General features: G+C 43.9%; 1 protein-coding gene across 6 annotated transcripts in view; it reads left to right on the top strand.

Moving 5' to 3' along the window:
* The window catches only part of TENM4 (teneurin transmembrane protein 4), a 782,056-nt gene that overhangs the window by 483,393 nt on the left and 273,774 nt on the right, over positions 1-24,889 (top strand). The window lies entirely within an intron of this gene.

Below are 24,889 nucleotides of genomic sequence, written 5' to 3'. Positions count from 1 at the left end.
AAGAGAGCCACTGGGTTTAAGCATGGATCTGCAAGCTCTCTTATTCTTTGCTCTGTCCTGGCGTTCTTAAAGTGGGAGGTGGGGTATGGCGGAAGAGCTCCAGGGTGACCAACTTGTATCCCCTGATCAGGTGCTGTTAGACTTGAGCCAAGGTGCTTGCCTTCTCTGTCCAGCAGAGGCCAGTCAGCTTCTTTGCAAGGAAACCCAGGAAGGAATTCAAACCTCTAAGAGGTGGGGCAGGATATACATGAGGTAACCTAGGATCACCTTAATAGCCCCAGGATTTCCTGATGTTTGGAGAAGAGAGGAAATGAAACTGTTTCCCCACAAATAACACTGTAGGTTGCGTGTTGATTTGGCAAACATTTATTTATAAGTGCTTGTGTGGTACTAAATTCCAGGCCAGATTCTGAAAAAGGAGGCAGAGGTTCAAAGAGGGATAAGACAGTCTATGGGCTCTGGAACCAAACAGCTTTGAATTACATACAAGCTTTATTGCTGTAGGACATTAGATAAGTCACATTGCCTCTCTAGGCTTATTTCTTCAAGGGTCAAGTGGGCATTGTAGTGCCCACCTCATGATGAGCACCCATCACAGTGCCTGGAACACAGAAGGAGTGTGAAATGTTAGTCATTGCCTGGTCCCCTCCACCTGCCTCTAGGGGATTTACAGACAGCCTGTCTGTGAAAGCTCCCAGCACACTGCCTGGCACTTGGGGATGCTCCAAGAAATGTCAGATGCCATCTTTTCTCTTGGGACTACATCATTACAGCCGAAGGTGGCAAAGGCGGTAGGAATCTAGTATGTTCTGTGACCGAGGAAGAAGCCTCTACTCTGCCTGAGAGAATTAGGAAATGCCTCCTAGCGGAGGCACTTACGGGGCTTAAAGAAATTAGTGAGGTGTGCCAGACAGAGATTACCAAGGGTGTTCTGGGCAGACGGAACACACGGACAAAGAAATTGAGGTGGGGACATGGGAAGCCTCCCCCAGCTCTTTTAAACCTGAGAGCCTGGGCTGTAAATAGGTGTGAACCTTGGAAGGGGATGGAAGGCCATGTGGTGAAAGTCACCTGAGCTCTTCTGAGAACTGGCTTGAGTTCCCCCACCAAATGACAATGAAGGGCAGTCATTACCTACCCTCCTTTTCTAGCTAGGACCTCCTCGCTTCCGCTGTCTTTGAAAATCAGAGAGATCTTTGTCCTTGATGATTCTCTTCTGACAGGATTTTACACCCTGCATTCTCCTTGACCAAGACCCAAACCTCCTCCTTTTTTCTCAGTGCTCCCTGGGGTGGGGTTGTTTTCTTAGTGGTTCAGTGTCCCTACTCCTCTATGCCTTTTAGCTGCCTGTGTTTCAAATGACGCACAGAAACACAGGAACCCTGGGCTGGGAGCAAGGAGACCTGGTTCCAGACCCAGCTCTGTGGCTCACTGGCTATTTATCCTTGGCAAATCACTGTCTTTCTAAGCCTTAGTTTCCCCATTTTGCCAGTGATGGAGCAATTTCTAAGGTACCCTGATTTTAGGAGTGTCATGAGTTATTCCTGCCAGTAGCCTTCTTAAGCTTATGCGGTAGGGGGGAAATATGTACATATGTGTGTGTGTATATATATATATGTGATGATGTCCTTTGTTCATTTCTGAGTAAGCCTTACACGTAGAAGAGAAGGCAAGAGATTAAAGTCCTTAATCTCTTCCTTTGCAAATTAGCGAACAAGAGCAATCACTTTATTGCAAGTTCTGAGGCAAATTGATGACATTATTGCATTATTGATGTGCAGGGAAGGAGATGGGGGACTTTAGCCTGCAGCTGTCTGCTCAGTGCTGTTCCTTCATGCTCCTGCATCCCAGGGGACCTTGTCACTTTGGATCCCTTCCCCAGGCCCTTGCTCTGAGTGTCACTCTAAAAGTTGGTAATAAGCATGTCTCATGCCTGAAGGAAGAGTCTGGGTCCTTAATGGTCTGTTGCTCTGGGGTTGGGATCATGGGAGAGCTCAATGAGTCTCTGCCATGGCTGGACCCTGCCTACTGCCTTCCTCTCTCCTGAAACCCAAAACCAGGGATCTTCTATGAGCCAGAGGACATGCTGGTACTGGTGTGGACTCAGCACTAGTGAGTGAAGATTGGAGGGCCCTGGTACATAGACGTAGCAGGCCTAATAAATGCTTTTATGGTTTTTAATTTGATTTTTTTCATGGAAAAAATGTGAAATTATTTTAATGGAATTATCTTTATTGTTTCTGCCAATTACAAAAGTGGCAATGCTTGTTAACATTCAAATAATATGGAAAGGTAAAATGTTAAGTTCTCTTATAATCCTTCCTCCCAGATATAACTACGTTTAACAGTTTGGTGCATGGTCTTTCAGAGACTTTTAATTTAGTGTTCATTTAATGAGTGAGTGAATGAACCAATGAGCAAGCAATGCTTAAGGATCACAGTGTAGCAGAGAGCTATAGCCATTGCTCTAGAGACAGGCCTGAAGTTGGATCCCAGATGTGCAACTCTAGGCAATGTTTCCAACCTCTGAAAGCATTGGTTGCTCCATCTATGAAATGGGAGAAAACCTTCCAAGGTTGTTATGGTATTTAAAAAAGTTAAAGCTGATAAAACTTTTCTATCTCTCTTCCCTGTCTCCACACCCCCATCTCCTTCCACCAATTTGAGACCTTGGAAACCACCCTCAACAGAGCAATTGCTTTAGGGCCAGCTGAGACTGTATTGTATTTTAAATGACAAAGAATGCCTCTCTGTCTCCTAAAGGGTGAAAGTGAGACAGTTTCCTATGGTGGGAGCTGAGGCTCTTGGAGCCAGCCTTCCCGGGAGCTTGCGCTGGACTCTCCAGCATCACTCCCAGAGGCCCTCTGCCCACAGCTGTGTCAACTCCAGCCTGAGCTGCCATCCCAGATCTGGTAGGCCTCAGAGCTGCCCTGCTAAAATCCCCATGTAAAGTGCAAAGAGGACCATGGGGTATCACAGAACAGCTCATTGTCCCTGTGGAGAAGAAAACAGGGGAAGTAGCTTTTTCTCTTATCAAAATCCTAATCCTTCCCCAAGGGTAATCATCCAGAAATCACTGATATATATAAAGAAAGATTTCACTAAAATATCAACTAGTCACAGTTGAAAAAGCAAAGGAAGTGGTTAGGATTAAGTGGGTATTCGTCCCTACTCCATAGAAACTTTTCAGAATAAATATTAAATGTTTCATGAATTGTTCTCATCTAAATTCTAAAGCAAAGGGGCTTTAAAAACTTGGTGGTTAATATTTAAGAGGGTCAGGGAATAAATAGCTCTGAGAAATGTGTCAGTTTCTCAAAGCCTAGGTAAGGTAGTGGGTGGGTGGGAGAATTTACATTTAATAAGAACTTTCTATGTGCTCGAAGTCTTTCTATAAAACATGCATTATCGTATTTGTGTCTCAATTTATGTCCCTTTCACTGTTTAGGAAACTGAGGCTCAATAAGGGGCAGTGACTTGCCCATTGGTCATTGGTCATAAGGGCATGGGAAAGATTCAGACCCAAGCCTGTTTGACTCTAGAGCCCCAGTTTTTTTTTTCCTTCTGTTATTTTTTTTGTTTTGTTTCAAATATCAGATCCTGTTATTTTTGTCTTCTCCTTAGTAGGAGTTTGAAGAAGATAAGAGGAATTCCACCAAAGAAAAGCTGGTTTTAAGAGAATTCCAAGTTGTTGGATTCCTGTTACCTCACAAACCTTTATGAAGCCCCTGTTATATGAGATGATTCAGACCAGATGACTGGGCATTAAATTTTGGTGCAGCTTCCTCAGAGCCAAACTTTGGATGCTGAGCCGTCCATGGCTCTTTTCTTTTTTCAGCACTGGGTCCTTACTGCCTTGCCTTACAAATTTCTCACTGGTCAGTATCACTGTTGTTTGGCAGTTTCATTGACTTTCTCAGGTCTTAAGCAGCTGGGATTATTTTGTTTTGACTACCAATCCAGTGGAGGAGTGTTTATTTTTCTTTCTAAATGGGAAACACTGCTATGTTTGTAAGCTCCTTCTAAAAGTGTTTTCTTAAAACAAAAAAATTCAACTTAATTGAGAACCTATTCAGAGTCCCTGGGGGAGTCAACCGAGGTCCTTTTAAGTCAGTTTGTGAAATCAGAAAGCAAAATTGTGCCTGTTTCTAACAGTTGAAAGGAAGGTCCAGTGAGATTTTTGTCTTCTTTCACTATGAATTTCGTGGAGCCTGGGTTTTTGTTGTTGTTGTTGTTGCTGTTGTTGCTGTTGTTTTATGCCAACTGTAGTAACTTGGATGTGCTTCTTTACCTAGTTCTGAGGGTATAGAACACTGGGGTAGGTAAAGTTTTCAGCAATTTTGTTCACTACTTCTCTCAACTCTCTTGCATCAAAAGACCCTCGTTGGTAAATAGATTCTTACTACACCAGCTATGTAGCAAAGTTAAGTACCTAACTCCTGTTGACAAGACAAATTGATTTCTTCCTTTATTCATTCATTCATGATGACATTTTAAATGTTTGTGGATGTTTTCCAGAGAGATGAAGAATGAAGGGTATTCTAAACAGAGAGACCCTTTAAAATTGGTATTTAATTTATCAGGTTAAAATTCCTTAAATGAAACCCTTGGAATCAGAAGCACTTTAGAATTTGGAAATGTTCAGATTTAAGAAAGAAAATGGAGTACATATTTTGTATTTCTCCTAACACTCCTACAGTAATCAAACACATCACTATTTCTGCCATGAAACATGAATACTTATACTCATGGGATTTTAAAATGACTCCAAGCCTCATGTCAGTTCAGGTCAGGTTTTGCCTCTAAATGAGTTTTGGTTAAACATTTAGTCTCAGAGTTTTGGGATTTCAGAATGATGGCTAATAGATGGTGATCCTGAATTGTGTCTTCTTAAAAATGAGGGAACCGGAGCTCAGAAAGATTTAGCAACTTGCTCATGGTTGTAGAGATAACTAGATAACTTGAAAACTAGACAGCATGATACAGGTACAAGTTGCTGACCAGGAAGCTCCATAGATGTGTTTATTGTTTATCCATAATCACTGCTTAGAAAGGCCTAGGCCCTCTGCTATAGAAAAGAGAGTTCAGGAGGCCAACACCAGCAGGCTGGGTGGCTCTCAGGCCTGGAAATTCAGCAGGAAAGAAGCCAAGTGGTCAGAAGCCTAGAACTTGGCAACTCTGAGTTGATAAGGAGCATTTCCTGATAGACCGTCTGCTGTCTGGCCCCCTTTGTTTGATGCCCCACTGTCTTCTGTACTCACTTCTCCCTAACAGTCTGGGACCTAGTTATTCACATGTCTGGTTCCCTCGTGCAACTCCCAGTTCCTAGAGGTAGGCCTTGTGTACACTATCTCCAGGGCTGAGCACAGTGCCCTGTGTATGTGTATGTGCTAAAATCAAAATTGAAAAAAAAAGCGCTGGTTTCCTTTCTTCCTTCTTTCCACCAGCACCCCGTCTACACACATGCACAGCAATAACCCTAGGAACGGGACACTGAGGCACATACATGATACAGCTGTGGAGAGTCACAGAGATGAAGCGATTTGTCTAGGTACAGAGTCAAGATGCAAAGCATGGCCCCAGACTCCAGTGTTCTTTCCACTCTACCAGGTGCCTCCCTTAACTAGACAAGTTCTCACCTATGGCCTCCCACCTGGGGCAGACCATTATGCCCCCGCATTGAGGGCAGTGGTGACAACCTCACAGGGGTCACTTCTGTTTTTATACTGTTGACAAAGCCCTTTTTCATACATTACCTCGGGGAAACTCTGGTGACTCTAATTTAATTGCCACATTGGCTTTCTAGGAGGTAAGGCTTCTTCCTGACCTTGCAAAATAAACAGGTCACGTTTTGAATTAATGTAACTGAACATCCTGGGAGAACCAGGGCCCTCTAATTAGTCACTCATTGTAGACTCTTTGCAGTTCCTTTTCCACTAATTTCCCCAAATACCACTGCATTAAAAGGTACAAAAATAACGTTTTTCATGTATGGCTTGATTGGACCTAGGAATTCCTAGACCACCCCACAAGGAAGGCACATTAGCTGTGTGTCCAGGCTTTTTCCATCTGGAAACTAAGTCTCGTTTGTGTCCCTGTTGAAATGGTCGTGGTCTGCTCTGTGGATCCCCTGTGGACACCAGACCACATTTTAAACCATCTCCTGACACTTCAGGGCCCAGACCGTTGAAGAGGCACCTGGAAGGAGGCCAAGGGGAGTGTGGGAGATTAGTAGAACTAACATTTGTGTACCCTCTCATTCCCGAAGCTCGTTCTCCTCTGTCATCTCACTGGATCCACAGAGAAGTCCTGTGAGGTTGGAGAAATGTGAAGGAGGGTGAACACTGTGTCCACGTGAGAAACAGGCTCAGGGAGAAGCAGCTTAGCACAGAGCTGCACCTTGGCCACAAGGCTTGGAACTAGTTTGGGCTTTGTTCATGGATGGTCAGTCCAACATGTGAGGCTCACTGTCATCATGTGAGGCCCACTGCTATCATGTGAGCTCAGTTTCCCAGTTACAAACTTCATCTGGAGAACCCTCATCATGAAAACCTGCTTACAGAGAGGCATAGGCCTGGGAGCAGGAGATCTGCTTTGATCCCAGCTCTGCCTCTAGCCTGCTGTGTCACCTTGCAAAAGGCTCATCTGTTGGTTCTTCGACTTTCTAGTCTGAGCAGTGAGAGAACTGGATGAAACCAGCATTTCCCAAACCATATTCATTTCTGTGTCACTGTCTTAGTCTGTGCCACAGCAGTGTGCCCACCTAAATGGTTATTTATGTTCCTTTAAACTGCTGCCTTTTCCAAACTTTTTCTCCTTTAGTGAATTTTTTTATTTCAAAAGGAAATTGTATATTACTGCTGCATTCCACTTGCCATATGGCAAGTGTATGACTTGCCATAAATAGAAGGTAACTGTAAAAATAAATACTATGAAAGCAGGTTATCCCATTCTGGCGAGAGAATGTCTGCTCAAGGACACTGAGGAGAGATTTGCCTCTCTGCATTAAACAAGGACATTGGCAACTGATAGGTGGTGAAAACACACTAGTTCCCAACTTAGACTTCCTCTTTGACATCATCCAAAGGGGTGAAAGAAAATAGAAGCTATTCTGCATGTGACTCGGTGTTATTTAATGTTTGTTCTCACTGTAATCACCTGAAATCACATCCCTTGGGTACACAGCTCTGTGGCTTTTTCCAGTACTCTGTAGGGTTTTAATGCTGCCCCCACACAGCCTGCTCACCTTGAGAATAAACATCTCTTGCTGCTCTCAGGCCCATCCTTCTTCCCTTTCCTAAACGTGGTCTTTGGGAGCCATCTGTTCCCATCCTCCCCCAGGCAGCTCCCTGCCCTCTGCCCCTGTCATCATGTCTGAGCTGGGTGCTTTGAGCTCAGCTGGATCCCCCATTACTGGTTAATGGCTCCCAGTTTAAACCAGGAAACCTTGTGGCTTCCTTTTCTCCTTCCCCTTCCTCTCCTTCTGAACTGCCATTATTTATATAGGTGTTTGAGATTAAACAACTAAAAAAAAATCCCTCTGCTTTATAAGGCCTAAAAGGACTGAAGCCAGAAGAAAAACAGAAATGGCACAATGTGGAGCAATGGCAGGGAAAAATAGGTTGTGGAGGTTTACAGGTCTGTGCTGTGTAGTCTTGGGCAATTTGCTTAACCTCTCTGGGCCTCAGTCTCTTCTGTAAAATGGAGAATAGTACAGTCTTCTCTCTCGATCCACAGGGGATTGGTTCTAGGACCCTCCCCGCAACTGCAACCTCCACGGATACTAAAATCTACAGATGCTCAAGCCCTGATATAAAATGGCACAGTATTTGCATATAACATACAGACATCCTCTTGTATAATTTAATCATCCCTATATTACTTATAATACTTAACAATGTGAATGCTATGTAAATAGTTGTTATACTGTATTTTTAAATTTTATACTTTTTTTTCTGACTATTTTTGATATTCAGTCAACGATTGGTTGAGCCCATGGATTTGGAGGGCCAGTTGTACTTCACAAAATTGTGGTATAAATGAGAAAATATGGGTAAGGCTTCTAGCACAGTGATTGCTATATAATAGATGCCCAATGAATGTCATTTTCCTTATTCCCTTTCTGGACCCCAAAAGTTTTTGGCCAGATATTCCTGGGAGGCAAGCAGATTCCTACACTCTTACCCCTCCTGGCTTGGAAGAGCCCCAGCAATTAACAGCTCAGCCTGGGAGTCATGATCTTTAATCCCCCTCCCTCTCCTGGGTGATTTCCAGAGATTTTGGGTGGGAGAGTGAGCCCAAGCACCAGCTAAACAAACATAGCCTGTAGTCTCACAGACAAAGCCTCAGATGCTCTTGCTGGAGCCCCTACGCTGTTTCCAGTCCCCATAGTTCCAGCAATGGAGTGCTGATGTTTGGTACCAGATGAAACGCTGTGATGCTTTTTCCTTCTGGTCAGCTGGCCTTCCCCCAGAGTTGAAAGGAAAGGAGAATGACTGGTAATTCATTTATGCTCCACTCCCTCTTTCCTGGTGGATCCTATTTCTATAAATAACACTGGGAAGCTGCTAACCAGCTAACAACAGTACCTATATTTGTACTTCCAGAAACCCTTCTTCAGATGCCCCAGTGGAACCTTGGGGGAATGCATACCTGACGTGAACCCAGCTCCTTTCCCCACTATCTCAGTGACCTCACCAAGCTTACCTCTCTTACCCAGTTGCCCATCTATAAAATGGGAATAAGAATAGCAACCTGGGGAGTTTGTTAGGATAAAGGAGAAACAGGAAAACATCTAAGACACTGAGATCAAGGCAGGTGTTTAGTGTTTACTGGTCTTCTCTTGGCAAATAATAGAGACCATTTTTAGGGGGTAAGGAGGTTATCTTATCAAAACGAAAGTTATGATCACCGGTCTGCTATTATCCTGAGAAGGAGCAAAAATGGAAGTGGAGATGATCCCTGTCTATTTGCTAGTTTTACAAAATGCTGCTCCTCTTAGCCAAAACATTCCTACTATGTCTCCTTTCTCCTGGACCGCTTCAGTAGCATCTTTCTGGCCTCCCTGCCCCTGTCTCTCCCTTTAATCCATCCCTCACGTTGTTCCAGGTGTTACCTTTCAAAGAGCCCCTGCTAGTGCCCTCCCTGGGTTTCCCACTGCTGGCAGCTCGGGTCCTGATCCTTAGCAGGGCAGCCCCAGCCCTTCTTCCCAGAGCCCTATCCTTCCTCAAGTTGCTTACTTTCATGCAGATTCAACACAGCCTCTGGTCAATGTCTGGTGATGTCGGCAGAAAAGGCCAAAGCCTCACTAATCAGAGTGAAAACAGGGAAGGTCTTTCTGATTTCGAGTGATATGGAGGAAAAATGAGGCTCGTTGACCCTCAGAACCAATTCAACTCAGCAAATTTTTTGTTAAGGACCTACTGTGTGCCAGGGCCCATGGAGGATAGAAAGCAGTCAGCTCACCCCTGCTGGGGAGACAGAAACACACTAAACAGCTTGCCCTGAAGCAGCCACCAGTAAGGGGAACTGGTGATGGAGTGTGCCAGGGTGTGTGGGGCTATAGAGGTGTAATGCAAACTGGGAGGTTGGGGGAACTTCCTAGAGAAAGATGCTAACTACTGAGGAACACAGGCAAGTTTGCACATTCAGGCTTATCTGGAAGTGAACTTTACTTTTATGTATCTATAGGGCTCCTATGGACTGAATTGTGTTCACCATCAACATTCCCACCACCCTCAAATTCATGTGTTGAAGCTCGAACTCTCTATGTGATGGCATCGGAGATGATTAAGATTAAATAAGGTCATAAGGGTAGAGCCCTGATCAGATAGAACCAGTGTCCTTATAAAAGAGGAAGAGACTCCAAAGAGCTCTTTCTCCTCCATGTGAGACACAGCAAGAAAGTGGCCATCAACAAGCCACGAAGAGAGCCCTCACCAGAAACCGAATCCCATCAGAACCTTGATCTTGGACTTTCCAGCCTTCTGACTATGAGAAAATAAATTTCTATTATTTAAGCCACCTAGTCTATAGAATTTTGGTACAGCAGCATCAGCCGACTAAGACCAGAGCTCTGGTATAAGGATGAGCCTAGACATACAGACTTTGCATGTCTGTTACTTGTGTGTAACCAAATGCTCCCAACCTAATTGTGGGGTCTGGAAGTGTTTATTTCCTCCATTCATTCATTCATCTGTCCATTCATTTAGCAGACTCTTCCTGGTGTGTGCTCTGTGTGGGGTCCTGTGCTGGAGAGTGAACTCTGGTCAGACCTCATCTGTGCCCACCGTGGGCAGCCATGTGTATTGGGCACACATGAAGGAAGCAATGCGGTCCTCTGTGCAGACAGGGGGACAAGGCAAGGCTCTCTTCCTCTCTAGGAAGGAAGGGCTGCCATGGCAAAGGCCAGCTTTACAGCCCACTCTCCATCCATCCCCTTCCAGCTCTCAGGGAGCAGCCCTTGAGCACGCTCCATTTTCCCGGGGTTTCATGTGGGAGGAGACAAGCAACATAACCTGCAGGCAGGTGTGCTGGAACCAAGGAGGGCCTGACCACACCTTTGGACAGAAGAACAGATGAGCAAATCCCATTCCTGAGCACCTACAGGGTGCCAGGGGCTTCGCCTTTCTCATTCCATTGAGTCTGCTCAGCTGGGAGGCTCTAGAGCAGAAGAGCTAAGAGTGTGGGTTTGAATGTTGGCTCTGTCATTATTAGCTGTGATCTTTAGCAAATGCTTTTAACCTCTGAGTTTTCATTTTTCCCTTATGTGTAAAACAGGGATAATATTAATAATACCTACATCATTGGTGGTATTAGAATTCAATGTGAAATAATATATGTGAAGTACTTAGCAAAGTGCCCAGTTATTGTACAGTCTTAGTAAATGGAAATTTCTATCATTGTTGTCATTTTTCTGGTGTTTTACTCAACAGAGCCTCAGAAAGATACAATAACTTGCCCAAGGTCACAGAGATAGTAAGTGGCATTTTTGCATCCCAGGTATGCCTGGCTCTTCACAATCTTTTCTCACCCCCACCAGACTGCCTCCCTCATCTAACAGCCATCTCTCCCTTTCTTGACAACCTTCAGGCAGCCATAGGGTCTAAGGGAACCTCTAAAGCAGATCAGAGATGTATTCTCCCCCCGCCCCGCACTATACCCTACCCTGCTGCACAGAGGATAAAGCTGCATGCACATTTTGGGAGCAGTTTATGACCCCTGGCCAGAGGCCCTTGAATGGAAACCGCTGAGTTGCACTCCGGCTCTCTGCTCTGTTCAGATGCCCCTATTGGGCCCCGTGTGGATGACAAGATGATGCATGAGGTCTGGCTAAGCAGCTTATTTGTCTGAGCTGGTGATGGCCTTTGTCCCGAGGTGGGTTAATGGTAAGGGGCAGTGGCCCTTTAAGGCCTGGACAATGGGCAGGCTTCTCAGGTCATCAAATCACTCAGTGGAATGTCCCTTAGAGCCCCCTCAGAACACAGGAGGCCTCTGCTGACCCTGCTCATCACCCATTGATGCACCACCCCGCCGCCCCGGCCCGCCAACCAAAGGGGAACACTGGAATAATGGAGAGAGAGAATCAAAGAGCATTCAAATGACAAAGGACTTCAGAGGAGGAAACCGAGACAGAGAGAGGACAGTGATCATTCCTGACTTCCCACCTCCTCCTGCACCCAGTTCTGCACTGTGCTTTCCTAGCTTGGCTTGTTTCTTTCTCCAAATGCAGCAGGCCCACAACTAACCAGACCAGGCTGTTTTTCCCAGCTGTTCCTTTCATTGCTGAAACCTAATGCTGCAGATTTCAGTTCCAACTTCACCTGGCAGCCATGGCCCACTAGAATTCACCCTTTCCCTACTTCTTGAGACCCTCTGATCCTTCCCCAAGCCCCCAGTCTTGTGAGCCACACCATTTAGCCTCTGCTACCTGCTTCAACAAAAGCAGCTTGCTCCCTTTGATCAGTTTCCTACATTTGCTTCTGAATAAAGATCCTATTTAAAGATAACTTCTAATATTAGAATTTTTTCCAAGTTTGAAACTCACTGATTTAGATCAACCGTTTTATTTTATGGAAAGTTGCAGAGCTGGGATTCAAATCCAGGCCTTCTGATTCCCAATCTTGACTTCCTCTCAATGTATGTATTCATTTATTCATTACACAAAGATTTCTAGCACACCTACTGTGTGTCAAATACTGAGCTGGTCCCTAGAGTACTGACATATATAAGACAGTGCTCCTGCCCTCAAGGAAGGGCCTGAGCATTAACATCCAGTCTTGCTGAGGGTTCAAAACGCAAATATGAAAATGCCTATTGACTTTGGCATCCATGTGACCATTGGCGACTTTGGTAAGGGCATTTTCAGAATGTGGAGGCTAAAACCAGAGGAGGATAGATGGGAGGGGAGCTGGCAGAGGCAGTTTAAGTAAATGATCTAAAGAGATTGGGCTTTGTGTCACAAATTACTTACTAATTACAAAAGGAAAAGAGTTACTTTATAGTGGGGAGATTAGGAATCACCACCTTAACCAAGTGACCAAACTTAACACTCCATTAGTGAGCCATCCTAATATGACGCAGTAAGATGTACGTCTCATCACACGTGAGGTACACTTGCCAAAAATATGTAACCTGAATCCAATTATGGGAAAACAATCAGACACAACCAGAATGCAGGACGTTTTACAGAATAACTGGCCTGGACTTTCAAAAAGGCTAATACTATGAACAAAAGGACTGATGAGTATTTGGGTGGGTAGGAGGCTCTGGTAGATTAAAAGAGACTAAAGAAATCAGCCAAAAACTTGACTCTTACAAGTGATTGAATCCTGTTTTTCTAAATGCTATAAAAGAGACAGTTGGGGGCCGGGCGCAGTGGCTCACGCCTGTAATCCCAGCGCTTTGGGAGGCCAAGGCAGGCAGATCATGAGGTCAGGAGATCGAGACCATCCTGGCTAACACTGCGAGACCCCGTCTCTACTAAAAATACAAAAATTAGCCAGGCGTGGTGGCGGGTGCCTGTAGTCCCAGCTACTGCAAGGCTAAGGCAGGAGACTGGCATGAACCCAGGAGGCGGAGCTTGCAGTGAGCCGAGATCACTGCCACTGCACTCCGGCCTGGGCGACAGAGCAAGACTCCGTCTCAAAAAAAAATAAATAAATAAAGACAGTTGGGAAGAATTGGAGAAATTTTAAACTATAGTATGTATGTTAGGTGATATGAAATAATTATTCATTAATAGTCATATTGTGGTTAGATGATAGAATGTTCTTATTCTTAGGAGATGTGTGCTGATATAAAGTGTACTGAAGTCTACAACTTTCAGATGATTCAAAAAAACTTTTTATGCATAGAGATGAAGTAATGCAGCAATATATTAACTGACAGATTTAGATGAAGAGTATATGGGCTTTTCTGCACTATTCTTTGAACTTTTCCATAGGGTTGAGATTTTTCAAAATAGAAAATGAGAGTGCTTGTACTTAGATTGGCTAGAGACTGGACAATACCAATTGGGTTTTGGAAAGATTTCTTGGGACAGGTGAGATTGGGTGCTTTTTTTCATGAGAGCCCACCCTCACAACCAAGCAATGCTTTATGCCAAGCATTGACTTCGCCTCCTGGAATACAGAACCCCTCCAAACCTTTACAGAGAACCGATGGTTTGGCAGTTGTGATAAAACAGGCCCTTCCTGGGCATGGAGGGAACTTCAGCAAGGCACCAGATCCAGTAATGGGAACCACATTGGCGGGAGTGTAGGGAGCCCCACCCCAGAAATAGCCCTTCTGTGCCGAGGCAGGACAACTGGAATGAATTATGCACATTCATACTTGTTAAACTGCCTTGGCACCAGAAGTGATCCTCGTAACCTGAGCTTTACAGCGGCACAGCCATACTTAAAGTTGGGTCAGCCTTGCCCCCGCACTCTCTCTGTCGGAGGTTTATAGCTAAGGCATAAAACAATTCAGCATGAGCTGAAACATGAAAACCTCCTCTAGATTGCAAAGGTAAACTTTTCTTTTTAAAGTTTTCTGAGGAGGCAGTGTTTGGGAATAAAATCTTGTCTGTCTCCTTCTGCTTTTCCAGTCCTTGGCCAGGTCCCCACACACCCTGCCCCCACCCCACTCCCTACCTCAAGCCTGGACCACAATCCAGTCACACACAGAAGCTGCTGCATCCTGTAGTTGGAGGGTTCTGTTGTGACCGGGGAGTCTTGGTTTCTGAAACTGAGACTTGAAGCTGTGTGGCCTTGGGCAAGTTGAGTCCCCTCTCTAAGCTTCAGCCTCTTGGTTATTTATAGACAATATTTATTACAGGGTTATCCAGACCATACAGGTGTGTGATCACTGTGTACGTGAGAACGGTGCACACAATGGGTACTCTGTAAACAATGAAGTTTGTCTCATGTATTGATTCTTCCTTTCCTGAAAGATTTCTCTATACAATGGAATGTTGTTTGACAGCATTTTACCCATAGTAGAATTTCTTTCAAAACTGGAGTCAGTCCTCTCAAGCCCTGCTTCTGCCTTATCAACTATGTTGATGTGATATTCTAAATTCTTTGTAGTCATTTCAACAATGTTCAGAGCATCTTCATCAAGAGTAGTTTCCATCACAAGAAACCACTCTCTTTGCTCATCCATAAGAAGCAACTCCTCATCCATAAAAGTTTTATCATGAGATGGCAGCAATTCAGTTACACCTTGAGGCTCCACTTCTATTTTTCTTGCTACGACCAACACACCTGCAGTTACTTCCTCCACTGAAGTCCTGAAGTTCTCAAAGTCACCCATGAGAGCTGGAATGAGTTTCTTCCAAACTCTTGTTAATATTTCACCCCTCTCCTATGAATCTTGAACATTCTTAATGGTATTTAGAATGGTAAATCCTTTCCAGAAAGTTTTCAATTTGCTTTGCCCAGATCCATCAGAGGAATCACTATCTATGGCAGCTATAGTCTTACAAAATGTGTTTCTTAAACAATACGATTTGAAAGTCAAAATTACTTTTTGATCCATGAGCTGAAGAATGGGTGTTACATTAGCAGGCATGAAAACAACATTCATCTCCTTAGATATCTCCATCAGAGCTCTTGGGTGACCGGGTGCATTGTCAGTAAGTGGTAATATTTTGAAAGAAGTATTTTCTTCTGAGCAGTAGCTCTCAACAATGGGCTTAAAACATTCAGTAAACCATGCTGTAAACAGATGTGCCATCATCCAGTCTTTGTCATTACATTTAAAGAGCACAGGCAGAGTAGATTTAGCATCATTCTTAGGGCACTGGGATTTTTGGAATGATAAATGAGCACTGCCTTCAACTTCAAGTCACCAGCTGCATTAGCCCCTGACAAGAGAGTCAGCCCATCCTTTGAAGCTTCAAGCCAAGCATTGACTTTTCCTCTCTAACTATGAAAGTCCTAGATGGCATCTTCTTCCAATAGAAGGCTGTTTTGTCTACGTTGAAAATCTGCTATTTAGTGTAGCCACCTTCATCAACAATCTTAGCTAGATTTTCTGGATAACTTGCTGCAGTTTCTCCCATCAGCACATGCTGCTTCACCTTGCACTTTTATGTTATGGAGGCTGCTTCTTTCCTTAAACCTCATGAACCAACCTCTGCTTGCTTGAAACTTTTCTTAGACAGCTTCCTTGCCTCTCTCAGACTTCACAGAATTGAAAAGAGTTGGGGCCTTTGCTCTGGATTAGGCTTTGGTTTAAGGGAGTGTTGTGGCTGGTTTGGTCTTTTATCCAGACCACTAAAACTTTCTCCATAAAACATAAAACAGCCAAAAGGCTGTTTTGCCTTCTTATCGTTTGTGTGTTCAATGGAGTCGCAATTTTCATTTCCTTCAAGAACTTTTCCATTGCATTCACAATGTGGCTAACTCTTTGGCTCAAGAGACCTAGCCTTCAGCCTGTCTCAGCTTCTGACATGACTTCCTCACTGAGTTTAACTATTTCTAGCTTTAGATTTAAAGTGAGAGGCACACAACTCTTTCTTTCACTTGGCCATTGTAGGGTTATTAATTGGCCTAATTTCAATATCATTATGTCTCAGGGAATAGAAAGGCCGGAGGAGAGGGAGAAAGACAGGGAATGGCCAGTCAGTGGAGCAGTCAAAACACGAACCTTTATCACTTAGGTTTGCCATCTTACACCAGACACAGTTTGTGGCATCCCAGAACAATTACAATAGTAACACCAAAGATCACTGATCATAGATCACCATAACAGAGATAATAATAGTTTAAACATTTGAAATGTTACAACAGTTACCAAAATGAGAAACAGAGACATGAAGTGGGCACGTGCTGTTGGAAAAATGGCACCAATAGGCTTGCTTGACGCAGGGTTGCCACAAACCTTCAATTTGTAAAAATGTGGTATCTGCAAAATGCGCTACAGCAAAGTGAAATAAAACAAGGAATGCCCTTACATAGATCTCTATAGAGAATCATTGTTTTGATTATGAACAGAAGTTTTTCCAAAATTACTCGTTTTCATCTAAAAGATAGCCAAAGTACAGTCCTTAATGGAAGAGAAATAATGTCGAAAATCACAGGAAAATAATTTGATTTTATCCTTTTATTAAGAGTTTTTAGTAGAAGGGCGGGAGAAGCTTTGAAGTCAGATAGACCTCAGTTCAAATCCCAGCCATGCCACTTACTGGCAGAGTGACCCAGACAGATTAGTAATCCATTCTGAGCCTCAGTGGCTTCATCTGTAAAATAAGGTATAATAATACTGACCCAGCAAAGGGAAGTGAAGGTACAATATACTTTGTGAAAAGCTCTTAGCCCCGTACCTAGCAAATAGAAAGCATTTAATGAACAGAGCTACAATTAGTACCGAATCTGAGAAGAGCAGGAACGCTCCTGATATCCAGACCTGTCTCTCAAGTATTGTTCTTGGGCACCAGGAATGACAGACCAAGGGAAGCCAGCTGACATCAAAAGCCCTGCCCTGCAGATCTTCAAATGGATGATGAAAATGCGCTGTGATTTCTGCCCTTTTGAAGCTGTCTCTTAGCCTAGCCCTTCAAGCTACTAGGGATTTGATGGGCTGGGAGGACGCTGAGGATGAGAAGAAACTTCAATTTGTTGTTTCAAAGTAAGGCAGCTCCTTCAGATAAGACAACCTGGTTTTTTCAGAGCCTAGGTTCCCAGACATGTGGTCAGGTAGGGAAAACGATCTTCATCAGCCTTTTTCTTTTGGCAAACGTACTAGGGATGGGTAGGAAAGTGTGGACCAGAATCAGGTTCTTTGTTTTTTTGTTGTTGTTTTTTTTTCTGCCTGAGTCAGGACTACGAACCCCAAACTGCTTCTGCAGAGGCTGAGCATTTTCACTGGAGTCACCACATGTCAGCTAGCTCATTCCAGGCAGATTTCTGCTTCCAATCCCGGCTCTGCCTCTCACTAGTGATGACACTGGAGAGTCACTCTGCCTCCTTGGCCCTCACTTTGCTTATCTCTAAGGAAAGAAGAAGACCAGCTGCTCTGCTGGCCTCTTTAGCCTGTCATATGGCCTCTGTGAGATAAGGCATGTGAAAGTATGAGTGCTCCCAAGGTGGGGAACAGAAAGGCAGTCCTCACCACGTACCCTGCAGTGAGGCAGGCACGTTATACACACACTTTTGTGCAACAGGCGTTTTCCCAAAAGGCTGCACCCAAACAGAATTTGTTGTTACTAAAATACATGGTAAATAGAATCTTTAATAAATAGAAGCATTGTAAGTACAAAATAGGAGATAAAGAAAACTAATATTTACTTACCACATGCTACTTTTATTTAATTTATTCTGATTTTGTCATCAAGATTCTTGATGGTGTATTTTTGCACATTAAAGTAGCACACCTGGATTATAAAGATTTTCAAACAGGTTGTCTACAGTATCACTAAAGATCTAGGTACATTGCCCTACTAGAAAAAAAAATGGTTTTTAAATATGCCTTGAAAATTTCTATCCCTCTGGACAGATGAGAATTTATGACAGGCAATTAAATGATGTGTATTTGCTGAATGTGAATTTCTCCTGGTGAAGCAGAGAAAGTAATATATAAAGAGGGACAGAAGGTAGGAAGGGACCAGGCTTGTTTCCTGCTCATTTGCACAATGGGTCAGACATTTCCACTCTCCACATTCCTCAGGATAAGAGTCTGCTGCTCACACTGACTCCCACCCCTTGCCCCCAAACCAAGGCATCCTTTTTTTCTTCTGTCTCACTTCTTCCAAGAGTCAAGATCCTTCTTGGAACATAACTCAAGCTTCAGAACATACTTCCTTTAGGACTGGAAAATTTCCTAGAAGTTGGGGTGTGAAATCTCCCCCTTCCTCCAGGGCCTCCTGCCCTAGCTTGGGGGTTGCCACCTACAGACCGCGTTTGCTGTCTGAGCAAACTCAGCATGTCTTGTCTCAAAGGTGCACATTCATTAAGGATATCGAGTTGAAGTCCTCTTCTCTGGAGCTAATAGCAGATGCACATGTCTGGGCTGGGGAGAAAGAGTCTGTCCTAAAGACCCTCGCAGGACCATGCACCGACTCTTGAGGGAGAGTTTCATTGGATTTGAAAATCTGGCCAGAATTCTGAGCACTTCCGGCCTGACAGGGCTTCTCTTGGAAAGACACAGTACCGTGGAAAGGCACAGGCTTTGGAGTCAGCCAGAACTGGCTTCAGATCACCATTTCTCCAATTTGTGACCACAGAGCATTGGGGCAATTTACCTCCCTCACTGAGCCTTTTTTTTTTTTTTTTGTCTGTCATGAAATAAGGATAATAAATTTTACCTAGGAGGGGGAGAGGGAGGCAAATGAGGTAGTATCTGAAAAGTTAAGCAGGAAGCCTGGCACATACAAGGCACAAGAACAAGTCCATCCTTTTGCCCACTGGCTCCTCTGGAATAGATTCTGTCTCGTGTTGCCCACAGAGCTTGCACTTAGGAATGACTACGGAGTGGGAGCTTAGTCAGCCTTTGCCCTAGAGCAAACTTGTCCAACCCATGGCCCACAGGCCGCCTGCAGCCCAGGACGGCTTTTGAATGTGGCCCAACACAAATTAGTCAACTTTCTTAAAAAATTATGAGACCTTATTTGCAATTTTTTTTTTTTTTGAGACAGGGTCTTGCTCTGTCACCCAGGCTGGAGTGCAGTGGCGCGATCTCAGCTCACTGCAGCCTTGACCTCCCAGGCTCAGGTGATCCTCCCACTCAGCCATCCAATTATTAGAACTACAGGCACATGCCACCACACCTAGCTTTTTTTTTTTTTTTTTTTTTTTTTTTTGGTGTATTTTGTACAGACGGGTTTCACCATGTTGCACCAGGCTGGTCTCAAACTCCTGAGCTCAGGCCATCTACCCAACTGGGCCTCCCAAAGTGCTAGGATTATAGGCATGAGCCACCATACCCAGATGTGATTTTTTTTTTTTTTTTTTTTTTTTAGCTCATCAGCTATCATTAGTGTTAATATATTTTATGTGTGGCCCAAGACAATTTTTCTTCCAGTATGGCCCAGGGAAAGCCAAAAGATTGGACACCCCTGCCCTAGAGGAAAGCCAGCAGTGAGCCCTGGTCCACCACAGCACTATGTGCTGTCCTCAGCGTGTCTAGCCCCATAGTTCCCCAGGACTGTCATGGGAGCCAAAGAGAGCCTGTGTACAAAAGTGCCTGGCACACAGTAGGTGCTCAGAAAATGTTGAATCTTACAAAAGAGAAATCTGATTAAAGACAGGCCAAGAATGCAGCCTGTGTTGTGTCAGAGTCAGCTCTCTGCCCATTTCAGGGACAGCTTTGTGAGGTGAGAGTGAGTCCAGGCAGCCTAGGGCTGCAGGGAGAGTCTGCTCTGGATTCTACAACACGTTAGGGTGGGCGCTGAGAGCCAAGGGGTTCCTGTTCCCACATCTGCCCTGCCCCAGCTCCTGCTGCTTGTGGGACCCCCCGGCCCGTGCCCTGCCGGGGCTTGCCTTCCTGCCTCCAAGCCTAGAGGTCAGGCTGCTTCCAAGTCACATCTGAATGGGTGTTGCTGAGGCCTGAACAGAACAGCCTTTCCCTACTTGGGCACCCCTTCCCCCACCCTCCCTCGGCAGCTTGGCCAAATGCTTTAGGCAAGTCCCTGGACCTTCACCTATAGGCCCACCTGCCAGCCCCATGTGCCACTTTCTGTTTCTCAAACACACCTGGTGCCTTCACAGCTCTGCAGTTTTCCACAGGAACACCTTTGCTAGGCACGTAAGGTGCTAAGTGCTTTTACGTCTCTGGTCTCATTTCATCTTCACAGCAGTCCTAAGACATCAGCATTGTCCCCTTTTCACAAGTGAGGCAACCGAGGCTCAGAGAGATCATGCAGTTTGCCAAAGTTCAGGCAGCTAGCAAGTGTCAAGCCCACGGGGATCCGCTGCTAGAGCTCACAGTCTTTGCACCCGCCAGGCTGTGAGCTCCCTGGAAGAGCTTTAGGGCTCCATTGGCTTGCGGGGGACATGCCAGCCTGGGCATTCAAAATGCAGGATGTTTGTTCACTCTTTCACTTGACAAAGTGAGGCAATTTGTCAGGTTCTTTTGGTAACTTTTCAGGCAAAAAGGCTCAGGTGAAGACAGCTCTTGGCTTTAACAGAGAATGGCTTGAGGGTGCTATTTCTGGTAGGCCTAGGACCAGGGAGAGAAGAGAAAGCAGCTGTAGAGATTGGGGTAAGTGCTTGGCTTGTCAGAAAGATAATCTCCCCACACCTGTGCCCTGGAAACACAATCCAGGCCCTGAGATGCACTTTCATCTGTCACCATGGTGTCCCCTGGGTGACCTGCCCAAGCATATCCATGCCGGTGGGGCTTAGGTTACAGGGCCCATTCTCAGGGTCCTTGAGTCCCAACAATGCCTGTTTGTCCTCTGGAACTGCCATCTCCCAGGAGGAATGTTAATGGGATGGAGAATGGAGGGGGGCTGGGAGGAAGAAGAGACGGACTTCAGTCTGAGCCTGCTCCCCTGTCAGCCTCTTGAGTGAGCTCATCCGTGAATGTCTGCTAGTCCTTCCAAGAGACACTTAAACCATCCCCAGGAAAGAGGAATTCGTCCTCTGCTCTTCTAGACCAGACCATCACTCCTAAGTGGGGACGGGGGTCCTCTGTTTAATCTGGGACTTAGCCTATCCCTTGGCAGAGCTTATGATTCAAGTCAAGACATATTTTCAAAAACAGAAAAACTGAAAATGACTTAGATGTTTAATAATAGGAGGTTGGTAAAATATCTTCTGTCCATTTGATGAAATTTTAGTCATTAAAATCATGTTTTCAAATAATATTTGAAAGATAAAAGAAAACTCTCATAGTATAATGTTAAGTGGAGATTGGATATAAACTGTATATACAGTATGAACCTAATTTGATAAACATATGCTTAAATATGTAAAAGAAAAGACTAGGAGGAAATATATATATACCAGGGAGCGTTAACAGCAGTTATTACTGTTGTAGCTGTGACTGGTTTTTGTTTTTTTTCCTTCGTACTTTTTTCTTTTATACATATTTTTCCTTTGTACTTTTTTCTTTTATATATTTTCTAGGGAAAACATGTTACTTTAGAGTCTAGAGGAAATTAATTTCTTACAAATTAATTTATTTCACTCCTACTATATAGCTAGCATTGTGCTAGGTGCTGGGGATAAGAGATTTATCTGAAGAACCTAGTCTCTGTCCTTCATGAGCTCATAGCCTAACTTGTTTAAAAATATACAAGCAGATAACAAAAATACGTTGTTTTTAACAACAATAACAGTGATTATACCTACACATTTGTTAAGTGCTATGGATTGTTCTAAGGGCTTTATGTGTACTTGCACTTAAACATTGCAGTTCCATGAAGTAGGTGGCTTTTAACCCATTTTACTAATAGTTTGTACAGGCTGCTATGGGAACATAGAGAATGGAGAGATTAATTCTCTCTGTTGGGGTCAAGAAGGCTGCAGCGAAGAATTGGTACATCTGCTAATTCTTTCAGGATAAATGTGAGTTCTTCAAGCAGACAGAGCAAGAAAGAGTTTTTTGGGTACAGGCAATACCATGCACAAAGATACCAAGGAATGAAAGAACAAGACATTGTTGTGAAATTGCTAATACCACGTTCCTTCCTCCCTAGTGAGAAGCTAGAAGGGCCTTCAGGGCCAGTTTATGAAGGGCGTAGAAGATCACGCTGTAAAGTTTGAGCGTGATTGTATTAGGCAGCAGTGAGTCATCAAGGAGCTCTGACATGGTCAGCTCTACCTTGGAGAAAGATCATTCTGGGCTTCTGAAACCCTGTGAAAAGCTCAGCCGTATGTGGAGAGAGAAGTGTTCCTCTGGAGACTGAGTGTTGCAGGAAAATTCATCTCCATTCCAGCTGAAGTAGCAGAGAAGGAGAAAGGAAACAACGGGAGGCCACAGAAATGTGTGATTTCCGTTACCCTTATCTGCTTGTAGAAAGTGACCGCAGCCGTGTGGAATCAAGCCCCCAGATGGGAGCTGTATGTGCACAGAAATGTGTTTACTACCCAGACCAAGAAAAGGTGTTACCACCGGAAGAGAGATTTGGGAATTCCAAATGGACTTTTGGTTTTGCATGCGATTTCTGGGCTTCGTTAGTCCAAATCTCTTCTGTTTTTGCCGTAAGAACAAAGGAAAGTCTTGTGTGACCATGCTATAAGTGCTTATACTCCAAGCCTGTTTGGAGCTGCATTTAGTATACAAGTCCCCAAACCCTCACCATAAATCGGACAAAGTGCTAGAAAGCCAGTGTAACCCTCCTTGGTTTGTTTGCCAAGCTTTTGGCCTACCAGATGATGGTCTGCTCTGCTTGGCCACAAGGGTTCTGCGTGCAACAAATGAGATGAGCAGAATAATGTAGGCAGTTGTTCATCAGGATTGTTTCTTACTCTAACATTGCCCTTCCTATTAAAATATTATTTTTTCAATCAAGTAATGATAAGTAGAGGGCATATTTTTCTTTTGTTATTTTTGTTCTCAACTTAAAAAAATTGACTATGAAATGCAAATCTGGGCACCACGGAGCCTATACTTTGTTGATCTGTACTTAGTGCCAGGTGCTAGGTGGAATGCAAAGAAGAATCAAACATGGATGTGTTCCTTAAGATAGATGCTCTGAGTGGTAAATGATGAGTATCATTTGGAAAAGGCTGGATGTTATCACTGAGAGATGCTGGGTGAAAAGTACATAGGAACTCTTTGTACTATTTTTGCAAGTTTTAGGTGAATCTAAAATTATTTCAGAATAAAAAAGGCCAGCACCTAGGGTGAATGGCAGGGTGCCAGCAGGCAGAATGTAGAAAGGAGTAGCATGGGGTTGTCATTTAAAGCTGTAGCAGGAAGAATCTTGAATATCAGGCTAAAGAGTTCACACTTTATTCTGTAGATAGTGTGAAGCCATGGAAAGTTTTTGATTAAGACCCAAACATAGTCAGATTTCCTACTAGAACAATCACTCAATTATCAGGGTGAAGGATGATTATGGAGACGTGAGTCTGTGGGTTGTTAAAATAACCTCGGTGGGAAAGGATGATCTTTAAAAGTATCCCTATGTCAAAAGACAAAATTACAACAAAGGTAGATCTTAATTGGCTTTTTTTGGGATTCTAGAATTGGGCAATACTCATTTTCCAAGAAGCTGAGCAGAGGAGGTTAGCTTTGTAGACAGAAAAGGAAAACAGAAACAGAGACCAAAAAGTGCATTCGTTGTTTAAATTAAAGCAGAGGGGACTTCCTTATCAGGCTGGCTAAAACTGGCCTGTTTGGGGATATGACTATCATCTCTCTCTCCTGATTTCTTAGAAGGCCAGATAAACAGCTTCATTTTGGCTTGATACTGGAATTTCTGCATGAGTGACTCCATTTTGGTTTGCTCTGTTGGGCCTAGTGCAAGAGCTCAGTCCAAACCAACGGCCTCCTGTAAATTTTATTTAACACCTAAGAGAACTAGCTCTGCAGGTTGTTAATAGGAGCTATTTGAAATAGGGGTCCCATGGACAAATACATTTGGGAAATGTTAAGGTGGAAGAGATTCCTTACTACTGGAGTTCTCAGCAGCATTAACTTGTTAGCTAATGTGCACTGTGATTCTCTAAGCAGAAGAGACGATATGCAGGGTTTCCCAAACCTTTTTGAACATGGAACCTTCTCAGGAACTTCTCATAGGACTTGTGTTCAGAAAAGCACCCTCTGGGAAACACACGCTGGCACTGAAATGGAGAGGTATTTGTAGCACAATCTCTCTTTCTGTGTCTTGCAAACTAGAAACCATGGCCTAAACACATATGGAACCCTTTGCACTGGGGGAGTGGGTGTCTACCAGACCCTCTCTTTCCTTCCCCAGTTGTCTGAGCCTCCAGGATCACTGCCCTTCCCCATGCACAGAAGGCTCTTCTGTGGGTTTGTTAACAGCAAAGAAACAATAACATCACAGATGCCTAGGTCACATTTCCAACCCAATTTTTTTTTAGTTGCAATAATGATAAATAATTTGATGTGTTTCTGAGAAGGGAAGCATTTTTGAAGGATTCTTTAAGTGTCATTTTTCAATCAGTTTCCTTAATTAACCTCTTTTTTGCATTTCAGTACAAATACATGTAGTTTTAAGTTCCTTACCCCCCTTATAAGTGAACCCCACCTTGATTTTGACCTATGTGCTATAATTACTTAGGGCAGCCTCTCCTCCTTCCCCACCCACCTTCTCATTCTAACACACTACCTTGTCGTTAACAATAGTACAGGATGATTATTGAAATGTACAAGTTATTCACTATTTTATTTTAGTTCATTAAACCCTCTGATCTTGTCACATCTGCTGGTTTCTACAAGTTGTTTGACTGTCAGCTAGCTAGTTAACCTCTCTGAGCATTGCTTTTCTTAT

The sequence above is a fragment of the Pongo pygmaeus genome, chromosome 9, assembly GCF_028885625.2.
Source record: "Pongo pygmaeus isolate AG05252 chromosome 9, NHGRI_mPonPyg2-v2.0_pri, whole genome shotgun sequence".
Taxonomy (NCBI): domain Eukaryota; kingdom Metazoa; phylum Chordata; class Mammalia; order Primates; family Hominidae; genus Pongo; species Pongo pygmaeus.
The sequence above is the reverse complement of the archived record's forward strand: the minus strand, read 5'-3'. Positions and strand labels throughout refer to the sequence as shown.